The following is a 12,175-nucleotide window of genomic DNA, read 5'->3' as shown; positions in this document are numbered from 1 at the left end:
CTACCAGATCACCCTACAGATATTTCTTCTCTTCTTCATAATGTAACCACCTCCTCTTTTGAACCCCATCAAACCAATATTGATTCTACTTATGATACTGATGTCATGCTACCTCCATTAGAAATCCAACCCTCTTCTTTTGTTCCAATACTCCCAAATTCATGTATTGAATTTGAGCACATATGTGATTATTTGCACTTGACCCATTCAAATTCAACAAGCTCAGTTGACTGGCCTCCAATATCTTTAACATCTATGAATGAATACAACACCGAAGGTCTCTTTGCCATGGCATTCCCCACACTCTTTCCTACAGGCATTTCCATGATCATGCAACCAAGAATTACAAAAGTTGAGATGCATGAATACGCTTTGCACTTGTTGCACTACCATGATAACCGATTTGGCCAACATCCAAGATTCCGCTACTACCTTTATAACATTCTAATGCGCCATCGTAGCCAAACAACTGCTACTGTTTTTGTTAAGAATTACATTGAGAACAACTTGCCAACAATAGTTTCAGATCTACGATAGTTTCTTTGTGACTTTCCAAAGTCAAAATTACCTGAGCAAATAATGCGGTTTGGTTCAGGCCTACGAAGAACACAGTTTTTCGGGAACAAACAACGATCTGAACTAACTGACATGATCACACAAATAGGAAGTCCGACATTCTTTTTCACTCTTAGTGCAACTGATACTAATGGCATGACTTGCACATGATCATGCCTACCAATGTTCCTTCTAGTTCAGACAACCACTTCCAATGGAGAATTCAAAACATAAATAAAAACCCACATCTAACATCCCAATATATGCATTGCAGATCTACAATTTTCCTCGAAGAAGTCCTGCAAAAAGGCCTCCACGCAATAGATTATTGCTGCAGGTATTTTTTAATATCCATTTCTCTCTGCATTAATTTCTACATTGTGTATATGTTTTAACCAACTTTTACCTTCCTATTATATTCAGATACGAATGGCAACATAAAGGATCCACACACATTCATAGCTTCCTTTGGTTGAAAAATTCACCAAATATGGACATTATTGACTGGAACAATGCATTAGAAGTTGCTGATGCACAGAAATATTTTGATCACTATGTAACGCCTGGAATCCACACCAGCCAGAACATCGAAGTCATGCACTTCACCAATTAGCAATTCATAACCCATGTCTTCTTGACACAACATCAATCTTCAAGTCAACCCAGTCTGAATACTATGCAGAGCTCGTCAACTGTGTTCAATGTCATACAGAATGTCATGAATCTTCTTGTCTTCGCAAGAAAGACAATGTTCTTAGCTGCCGGTATGGAGTATCGTGGGAGTTAAACTCCACATCTTCACTTTTCATTAATGATAAAGGTCGTAAAACCTATGTCCCTGCTCGCAATGATGATAGATTGAATATTCACAATGCTGATCTACTTTCTATCTGGAGAGCAAATGTTGATTGTCAACCAATTCTATCTAGCCATGCTGTGTTAAACTATATTTCAAAGTATCGAGCAAAAGTAGAAACAAGATCTGAGAGCTACCGACAAATGCTATCACGACTTTCGCAAAGTGCCACTCCAGAAGCACCTACTGTTACTGTTATCCGGAAACTCCTTACAGAAACCATTGCAGATAGAGACATTGGAGCGCAAGAAATATGCCATATGTTACAAAAGCTACCCTTCTCTCTCTGCAAACGCACATTTGTTTCTTTGAATGTTAACATGACTGTTTTCAAACGTGTTTCTCAAGATACTGAGAATCCCCTTTCGATATCAAACTTTATCCTTGCATACGTGAACAGACCTATTGCATTGGAATCACTACCCCTTCTTGAAGCTGCACGCTCTTTAGTCATTTTTCTGCCCATCGGGAAAAAAAACCAATGGAAACACATATTCCCTTCAATGGTTGTACATGTCTTGCCATGATTCATTGTCATTCCTTCCTCTGATGATCCTTCTTATGCCACTTTTTGTTGGAGTGAATTACTATTGTATTTCCCTTTCCGCGCACTCCCCAATGACATTGGTTCAACTGATGCAGAAATAATTGCACACTGGGAACAAAAAAAAGGTACATATACACCATGGCATGTCCACCGAGAAATTGAAAACCCACAAACCCCACATACTGAAGATCAATCTACCTCTGACACCCCTCTTGATTCCATGCAAATGAATGAATGGAAAATCCTCTCTCAACTCCACCCAGGTTACAATATTGAAGTTGATGACCTCGACATGATTGGCTACCGCGACTTCGATGCCAACCACAATTGGTCACATACTTCTATCCCTCTCCACTTGCAAGAAACTGCCATAAATTTCATTGAATTCAACTGCTCAAATATTCAAAACCAACATCATTCTTTTTCCAACCTTCCCCAAGATCACACATTATCTCCTACCCAAAACATAACTTTTACCATTATTTTTTCTCACTTCAAAACCCCTTCGCCAAAACCCCCACGCAGAATCATCATACAAGGAACAACTGGGACAGGAAAATCCCATTTGATTAAATGTCTGCACCATGCATTTGTGGAAAACTCACCAACAAACAAAAACCCTTTGTTGTTACTTGCACCAACCGACATTGCAGCTTTCAACATAAATGCCCTCACAATCCACTCTGCCCTTCGTATCCCTATCTAATCAATGCATCCTCTTGAAGACCAGCCACTCCTACAACTGCAAGAGCAACACCATCATGTAGAATACATCCTCATTGATGAAATGAGCTTCATCGGTCCAAAAGTGCTTTCTCGCGTTGATGATCATCTAAGAGAGGCATTCCCCCTTCATCGAAATGCACCAATTGGTAATCTCTCGATTATCCTTGTTGGAGATTTAGGCCAGCTACCACCTGTAAAAGACATTCCTCTATATGCTGGCACTCCACTTGGCGCAGATTTGACACATTCATAACACTTTCAACTGTTTATTGCCAACAAGGAGCTAACCCGTCCCAGGTTGCTTTCCGCCAAATACTCACAAATCTCAGAAATGGAATATCTACTCTTGAAGATTGACAACGCCTAATGTGAAGGACAAATTCCTCTCTTACGCATGAAGAGCAGCGCACATTTGAAGAATCCATGCACCTATATGCAACGAACAACTCAGTTGTCTTGCATAATAAAAAAATGCTTAAAAAATTGAACATTCCAGTCGCGCTTTTCTCTGCAGAACAACAAAGGCAATAAACTTCTACTACAACAGAAGATGATCATTTGCCCGCAAAAGTACTCTTATGCAACGAACAAAAAGTTATGCTCACCAACAACTTGTGGGTAAATGCAGGCCTTGTCAATGGCGCACTTGGGAAAGTCATTTCAATATTTTATTCAATTGACTCTAAGCCCCCAGAATTACCATCCTTCATGGTTGTTGACTTTAGCCAATACAAAGGAACACCATGGGACATTTCACACCCAACATATGTACCCATTTCTCCCATCACAAGGGGTACACGCCGTCAGATACCACTTCGAATGGCATGGGCTTTAACGATACACAAGTCACAAGGAATGATATTAGACAAAGCAACAATAGACATCGGCACCAAAGAATGATAAGGGCTAACGTTCACTGCAGTTTCAAGAGTTCGGTCATTGGCAGACATTCAAATCAATCCAGCATTTCCATTCTCACGCATCGCACACATGCACCAGAATCCATATCTTAAACGTAAATTGCAAGAGGAATCACTGCTCGCATCAAAATATGTGCAAGAGAATACACTCTAGCCAATCGTACACCCTATCTTCCAGATTTACCCACATGGTAAACACCACTTACTACTTAACCAAATTTCACATACATTTGCTTGCTATTACATTTAACCTCATATTGTTTTATACTTATTTAAAAAATCGTTTATTTTATTTCAAATCTTCAAACAAGATGTTTTCAGCAAAGAACGACAAGGTCTAACATTCATTGCAATTTCAAGGGTGGTTAAGTAGCAAGTATGTACAAGAGAATACACTCTAGCCAATCGTACACCCTGCCTTCCATATTTACCCACATGGTAAACACCACTTGCTACTTAACCAAATTTCAGCATCAAAATATGTACAAGAAAATGCACTCTAGCCAATCGTACACCCTACCTTCCATATTTACCCACATGGTAAACACCACTTGCTACTTAACCAAATTTCACATACATTTGCTTTTTATTACATTTAACCTCATATTGTTTTATACTTATTTAAAAAATTGTTTATTTTACTTCATTTCTTAAAAAAATATGTTTTCAGCAAACACGTCCATTGTCACTTACTATTTTTCCTTTTTGATGTCTAGCAGGTATGGATACATGCTACTTACGCATGCTATATGAGTATTGCCAAGACATTCTGCAACATTCTACAATAGGAACTTACCTTACAAGATATACCCGCAAGGAACTTGCCCCAACAATCATTGCCTCTTTACCATTTGCGTCCAACTATTGAATTGTTACGGAAGATAAGAAATATACTAAAAAAAACAATTCACATGCATGAAAGGGGCACACACAGGAAAATGCGGAATCAATTGCAGGAACAACTCTCACAATTTGGCACCACAATAAACATTAATTGGTGTTGTCGATGCCATGCCCCATCATGTATATATGATTAGTTGCTCACTGTCAATTACATCTATATGTCATAGAATGCTTTTATTGTATATATATTTAGATGTCATAGAATACTTTTATTGTATATATGTTTAGTTATTAACTACCAAACACGTCTCTATGTATAGACCATATGTAAAATTTCAAGAAAGACATTGCATAGCATGTACAATATTGTTTCCACTTTTATGATAATACTCGTCAACATTGTATATGATTCAAATTTCATTTTCTCATCGTTGTATATAAATACTTGGTAATGTTTTTACTTTTAAATATATCACTTAAAGACGTTTCTGGTACGGCTTAATCAACCAAAACGCTCAATTACGCCTTTGTTTTTAGATAATAATATATTATTAATTTTCTGAAACAGATAATGCTAAAGCTCCTGTTGTTTTGGTTTGTTTCGGCCCATTAATATCTTTTCCCCCCTTTGTTCATTTGAAAAATTTTAGGAGCCAAACTGAGGCTTTCTAGCTTCACTAGATTTCTATGCACGCTCATGCATGCTATACTTGCTATCAGTGTCACCAGTAATTCCCACATGAACATGATCCACCCTTTAAATGATGGAAACGGTTAACATCCCTTAAAATTAGTTCTCTCTCGAAAATCTTGGAGATGAATTTAGTGGCATTGTGGCAGTGACCACAAAATCAAGGATTTTCGTGATCGTGATAGGTGTAGCACTGAGCAAGGCTTGCTTTTATAAGGCCAAAATCTATGGCTGGCTTTTTACTATGACTATGTAGCGTGTCTTCCTTTGCCTCTTCCTCCACATCATGCAGTACAAAATTTGTGTCCGAGACATACCCTCCTTCCTCCATCTGCTTAGCCAAGCTGTTCAACACTGCATATATTTTCTCAGATTGAGGGTTGTGACTTGTCTCCCACAATGAATGCATGCACTTTGTTTTTTACCTCAACCAAGCTAGAGCCTAGAATCTTTTTAATGCCTCGGTCTTTCATCAATGTCCTCACCTTTGAAACATTATCCCACTTGCCATCTGCAACATAAATACTTGACATGGGTACATAAGATCCATATTTTTCAGGCTGCAGTTCAAATCTCGATTCAAGTCTTCTTTATCTTGCAGTTTCTACCTAATGCACTCTTCCCATACTTCCACAAAGATTATTGCTTTTTATGCTTGTCCGGCTGGGTATTCATCCTAAGCATTTGTTTTCTTGTTGGTTTTAGTTCTTTTTCATAATTGTGCTTTCAATCTCTTCAAAATGTCTCCATTCTCCCAGCTCAATAATAACATATGAGAGGATGTCCAAACCCCCTAACTCTAATAGCCATGGGCAAGACAGGGGATTGATATGCAAGATCACTATCAAAATCATCAATGATTTTGAAAGGGTCAATGCAATCATGAATGATATCCTCAGGGAAGTGATCAGAGAGCTAAGGGGACCCAACTATAAGAGCGTATCCCTTACCACAAACTCCCAACCACGGGATAGATAGCCACTAAATAGGCTATTAATTCCCATCCCTCGAGATACCATTTTACCATAATCCCAACAAAGAAGGTCTCCCACAAAGGCCCATAATTATATACCTGCACACAATATGCAAAATAATCTATGTTGTAGGAAACGTGGGGCAGAAGGGCGTTTCCGTACGGAAACGGGTACGAAACGCTGAAACGCGTTTGGTACGGCCCTGAAACGCGTTTCAGGCCGTACTGCCATGTTTCACGAAACTGAAACGTGGCCAGTACGGCCTGAAACGCGTTTCAGGGCCTTACGACCCACGTTTCAGCATTTACTTGTTTTATTTTATTTTATTTGTTTTCTAATCTATTCTTACGTTAGCCTAGTGACTTCTAGTTGCTTCCAGATGCCTGTTTAAAGTTATAAAAGTGAACTTTTGCCCTAGTGTTGATATGCAGTTCATGGTAATGTTAAATTCTTAAAGTAAAAGTGATATTCTCCTTTATTTTTCATTTTCATCCTTTTACTTAAATTTTTAACATTACCATGAAATGACTCAGGATGTTTGAGAGTGGTTTCGCCCTCATTGGATTTCATATGGAGAAAGTAGAATTTTAGATCTCACTCAAAATCCAGCAGACTTATCTATTTTTCAGGATTTCAGGATTGGGGGGATTGCAATGTTTCGGTTGGATTTTATCATGTACTATGGTATGGAACTTGTATTTAATCAAGAGAACCAAGCCCTCTATCCAGGGGAGACTCCCAATAATCAAGAGAATGTAGGGTACTAGGGTATGAAACTTGTATTTAATCAAGAGCATTAAGGTCGTTCGACTATGTAGGAGGAGACTCCCAATCAAGCACGAGACAAGAAATTAGAAATTTCTTGTGGCTGATTTTGGATATTTCTATTTTCATTATGTGATTATTCATGAGTAAATGTGATGCAAATTTAGATACTTATAGTTTATGCATTGACAATTGACAGTTTTATCATAATGTAATAAATTAGAATGTATCATATATGCTTTATGATTGCACATATTTCTTAAATGTCCTAATATATATATATATATATATATATATATATTCGCGTTTCCCCGTTTCCAAAATTTGGGAGGTCGCGTTTCGTATCGCTTCCCGTTTCGGAAACTCGTACCCGTTTCCCCGTTTCATGCAACGTTGAAATAATATAATGCATCCAGTAGAATATACATGCATGGATTAACATAAATTCATGGCAACTAAATTCCCATGACCAGAATTAAACATAATCTCTCTCACACACATATTTCCATATCAATAAACAACATTCAATTGCAAATTCATAAACAGAGAGACAGAACACTTGTCTTTAACGAAAAATAATCCTAACAAACTGGCTGTATACAAGCAATTTTGAACCCAATTATATGCAACTCGGCTAGATGCCACCCCTAGGCCATACTATGAAGCCATCAAGGTGAGGGAACCAAGCTATGGGCTTCTCTTTCACTCATCCCAGAGAAATTGCTCTCATGGCTTAGTTAATCTACTTACTACAAAGCACTGCAGGCATCTCGTTAACCATCAAGCAGCCATGGCACTCTCTTCACTGTCTTACACAAGGAAGATCTTCCCTTTCTCTGCTCAACTATCGCTTGGGGATATTTTTCCCTTCAAGTGCTCTTCAGCATAGGGGGGAAAATACATAAACTTCAGGGTATGACATTGCCAAAAGCAATCATAGGTATTGGAAAAATTGAACATTAAGGTCTCAGATGCACAACAATTTCAAGAGTCCTTTCTCTACAAGATCTTTGAATTTTCCCCGCATTCACTTTCGATCATTACATAAAAATGAAATACAACGAAAACATTGCTTCCAGAAAACATGCAAAAGAAATTCTCCATTCAATGCCTCCTCTAGACGATCTACTCCAATCCATACATTAACATCTCCAAAAGGTTTCCCATATTTATTAAGCTCATTCTATTTTTATTGCATACTTTTTGTATCTACTAACAATAGTCAAATTTACTCATTATTAATGCATGGTTGCAAATGTTACATTGTTATTATATTTTTTAACTACTTGCTTCTAACATTTTCTGTCTTCTAAAATAGGGCGTATGGACTCGCAAATATCACAACTATGTAGTTATTGCAACGAAATATAGGCAGTGGACTGGTAATCAAGAATATGCATCTTCAGCTACACATAAATATTTAATGGTGTTTGATATGCCATCATTCTCCTTGCATTTTCAACTAGAAGTATTGAAATTCTCATGACAAAGGTAAGTTCATTTTCATTCATTCCAATTTCATTATAACACAATTTGCATGCAAACTCATTAGAATCAATTTCAACAGTTAAATTCCATATTTAAAATAATAATAATTCTTCTACATATTTTGAACGAAATATTTCTTTTGCAGGTTGATTATTGCTTCTTCTTCGATTCTCTGATGTCTTCAAAGAGTTGTGATGCAATTTAAATGTGGAAAGATAACCAACATGTTGTTCACAAGGCAATCTATGTTAGAAACATCATACTATTTGTAAATTTCACATTACCTTTATCTTCCACCTTTGCATGCAATCTTGTTTATATTCTTATTTTCATTGACCGTTTACATGTCATGTTTGTTCTTCAATTTATGTTTTATGACATTTTCTTTGCAACATTTGATGCAATCGCTAGTACTATATTTTACTAGATATAGTAGTAATGTCATTTTTGCTTTTTTCTCTCCTTATTTTGAATAGTATTATATTTATGTTCAATAAAAAAATATTGGCTATAAAAACAAATAGAAAAACTCTTAACTGTTATGTGTTTGTATATATCTGTTTGTTTCTTGGTTTATGTATTAATTTTTATTGTATCTTTTTCTCATTAAATGCAGATATGGACAACCATGATGGCATCTATTACACTAAAGTGATCAAATCTATTGCTACAACCATAAGTTTTGTTTTGTATATTCGCAAAAGGCTGGATAAGAAACATGGTTTCCATCCTTGTTTTATTGATGAACATATTAGTGTGTCTGATGTAATGAAATCAGATGTGGAAACCTTGTATCATTTGCACCAAAGAGACGCTGAGAGGAAAACAAGAAGGAATTGGTTGGAAAGCTTTAAGTACCGTGGACATTATCCTGTGGATTTGAATTGGTGTTGCTCTTGTCACCATTCTAGGTGTGTTTTGGAAGAGGCTCGTTAAAGAGTTGTGTTATGGTTGAGTATTTTAATTTCATTTTTGTAGTTGTGTTATGGTTGAGTATTTTAATTTCATTTTTGTTTTACAATTTGTAGATGTTGAAGAGACGGGAAATAAATCTCTAAATAATAAATGTCAATAAAATCTCTCTTTTTAGGATTAAATGTTAAAGAAATTCGATTTCCTGGTTGTTGTTGTCATGTGTTAAATTGTCTGTCAATTTTCTTTGATTTTTTATTTTTTCATAGCGTTTAATATTCTTCCATTGTATTGAATTTTTTTTTTTTTTTCGTGCGTTTGTGAAACATTCGGCTTTTTTGTTAGCATTGTTGGATGCATTTTGGTTCATAATATGTGACAGTTTTCTTTATTTGTACTATAGTCTAGTCTGTATACGTGGCTTTATAATATCTTTTTCCGTTTTGTTTATAATTCAATGGGGCTATTGTGGTAATTGCCCAGCTTTAATTTTAGTTGGGTTGATCAATGTAATGTTGAAAAAGCCTCGAATGCATAGATGTATGGCTTCTGTGAATTTTATAATATCTTTTTCCGTTTTGTTTATAATTCATTAGGGCTATTGTGGTAATTGCCCAGCTTTAATTTTAGTTGGGTTGATCACTGTAATGTAGAAAAATCCTCAAATGCATAAATGTATGGCTTCTGTGAATTTTTTTACTTCACCAGGTTATGGTCACAATGAAAATTTCCAATATCTTAGTAATCACTGTATAGATCTACATTTCAGAGTTCGAAGGGCTTAATTCTCCAAGTGCCAGAGTTTTCCAGGGTTTTTGGTTTCTGAAACGACCCAGTATCTTGAAAAATGTTCGAATGGTCTATATGTATGGCTTTTGTGAATTTTTTTATTTCTCCAGGTTCCGGCCACAATGAAATTTTCTAGGTTGTTTTGAATATAATATGCCAGTTCTGTGTATGATAAAAACGATTCAAAACCACCTATTTTCTGGTCAAGCTCAAGGCAAAACCTGGGATAGAAATTTGAGATGCCTGGTATGGGTTCACTTGTCAGAGTTCCTACGGCATAGTTCCTCCATGCTCTGCTGGTTTCCGAGGCTTTTGAAATGATTTAGAACCTTACAATTTCCTGAAACGGCTTGAATCTACGCTATCCGTGAATTATCTTTACTTAATTGGATTCTGGGGACAATGAGCTTTTCTGGGGACAGGCTCTAGGTATTTTCAGGGACTTTAGAATGACAAAAAACCCCTTGAAAAATTGTTTGGATCTACGAATCTAGGCCTTCTCTGAATTTTTTCCTTCATCTAATTCCAATGACAATGAATTTTCCCGAACATACTGTACTGATGGTTTTTTTTTTCAACTTCAATCCACTGTGGAGAAAACTGTGAAAAAGCATTGATATATTGTTAATTTGTTTGGCCAGGCGAAATAGAATATATTCCCTCTTTTCTTAGGAAAAATCCTCACATTAAAAAGCCGCCCAAGTCTTAATTTCTTAATCAATTAAACGTGTTACATTTCAGTTTTTTCTGATAGCGTTGTGAATTTGTCCATATGATCTGCAGGGCTTCTTGTGATTCCAGACATTTTGGAAAGATTCGAAGCTGTTTCAATGAATGGAAATGAATGGTCTAGCAGAATATTTTCTCCGGCAGCTTAAAGAAGCCACGCCATTGACATTGGAAGCTTTTATAATGTGTTCCACTCAAATTGACTCTTCCAAATTTTCCAGGTGGTACTACAGAACACTCTATTTTTATTCTTACTTGCAAAGAAAAATGTACTTTAATGATGTGTATGATATAGAGGTGCACCCAAATAAAAATGTACTTAAATGATGTGTATGATATAGAGGTGCACCCAAATACCAGATGGCAGCAGCTTGTATGGATTGTTTAGAAGAAGTGGTGGAAGAAGTGGTAGAATTATAAACATTGCTGAGACTTGTGTATGAATTGTTTAGAAGAAGTGGTAGAATTATAAACATTGCTGAGACTTGTGACTATAAGGTAAAACAGTGAAATTTTGGCTTTATGACTGTTCGTTATAATTATAGACAATTACAAATTTATAATCTGTTTTTGGTTTTTAATGATGTTTTAAGATTAATTATAATAAAAATAAGATCATAAAATGTTTCATCTTTTCCTCTCCTAACTTGGTTAATCCACAAACTCATAATGACAGTTCCCTCATGTGTTTGAAGGTTCTTTGTTATGGAATATCTAACATGTGAAGATGAACGTTCTAATAAAATTTCATTAATTTTAGGTTTTTATCGACTGCAATAAGCAAGCACAAATTGAGTAAAGTTGGACAAGATTATTTGTACGAACAAATTACTACCCATTTTGAGAGTATATCCTGAACACGCAGGTAAATATATTATCATATATTGTGAAATTAATTGTTTTTAATTTTATTTAATATAAATTATTTTTATAAATAAAATCACTAATCAATGTGGTTTTTGATATTGTTGAAACTTGAAACAGTTGGAACTGAGGAGTCAGTGAAAGAAGGTAGTTGGAACTGAGGAATCAGTGAAAGAAGGTATTCATCTTTTGGAATGGGAAAGTGAAATAATACTGTGGCAGTGATTTTATTTACTCCTGGAGTAATGGGTAAGACTATTGTTGCAGATGCTGTCATTTCATAAATTAACATCCAAGGATGTAAATATTTTGTGATTGAAGTTTTGGAGCATATTTATTGTACTCCATATAACAAAGTTGCAAAAGATGTCTACGTATAATTACATTGCTAATATGTTTTGTGCCAAGATGATTCTAACATCTTGCCAAAAGATATAAAAATACAAAAGAAGGTGGAGTTGCTTCTTAGTACTGGTGACACAAATGTGCCTAGGCACCGTGCAGAATGAAAACAAA

The 12,175-nt window shown here is 35.9% G+C and overlaps 1 protein-coding gene across 6 annotated transcripts in view; it reads left to right on the top strand.

Annotated features, from left to right (window-relative positions):
• The window catches only part of LOC149216751 (uncharacterized), a 261,615-nt gene extending 249,710 nt beyond the window's left edge, over positions 1-11,905 (top strand). For 2 of the 6 annotated variants that reach the window (XR_016251138.1, XR_016251139.1), the window contains 6 exons: positions 8,196-8,368; positions 8,511-8,633; positions 8,982-9,276; positions 10,850-11,016; positions 11,556-11,660; positions 11,780-11,905. The gene's annotated coding sequence lies outside the window, so the exon portion shown is untranslated. Of the gene's footprint in view, positions 1-4,323; positions 4,628-8,195; positions 8,369-8,510; positions 8,634-8,981; positions 9,277-10,849; positions 11,017-11,555; positions 11,661-11,779 lie in introns of all 6 variants that reach the window. The other 4 variants (XR_016251141.1, XR_016251142.1, XR_016251137.1 and 1 more) reach the window with 3 other exon arrangements.
• Positions 11,906-12,175: the final 270 nt, after the last annotated feature.

Source organism: Pinus tabuliformis, chromosome 1_1 (assembly GCF_031772625.1).
Source record: "Pinus tabuliformis cultivar Carrire ecotype Pingquan chromosome 1_1, CPIR1, whole genome shotgun sequence".
In the NCBI taxonomy this organism is placed as follows: domain Eukaryota; kingdom Viridiplantae; phylum Streptophyta; class Pinopsida; order Pinales; family Pinaceae; genus Pinus; species Pinus tabuliformis.
Note: the sequence above shows the minus strand (reverse complement) of the source record. Positions and strands in the feature narration are given on the sequence as shown.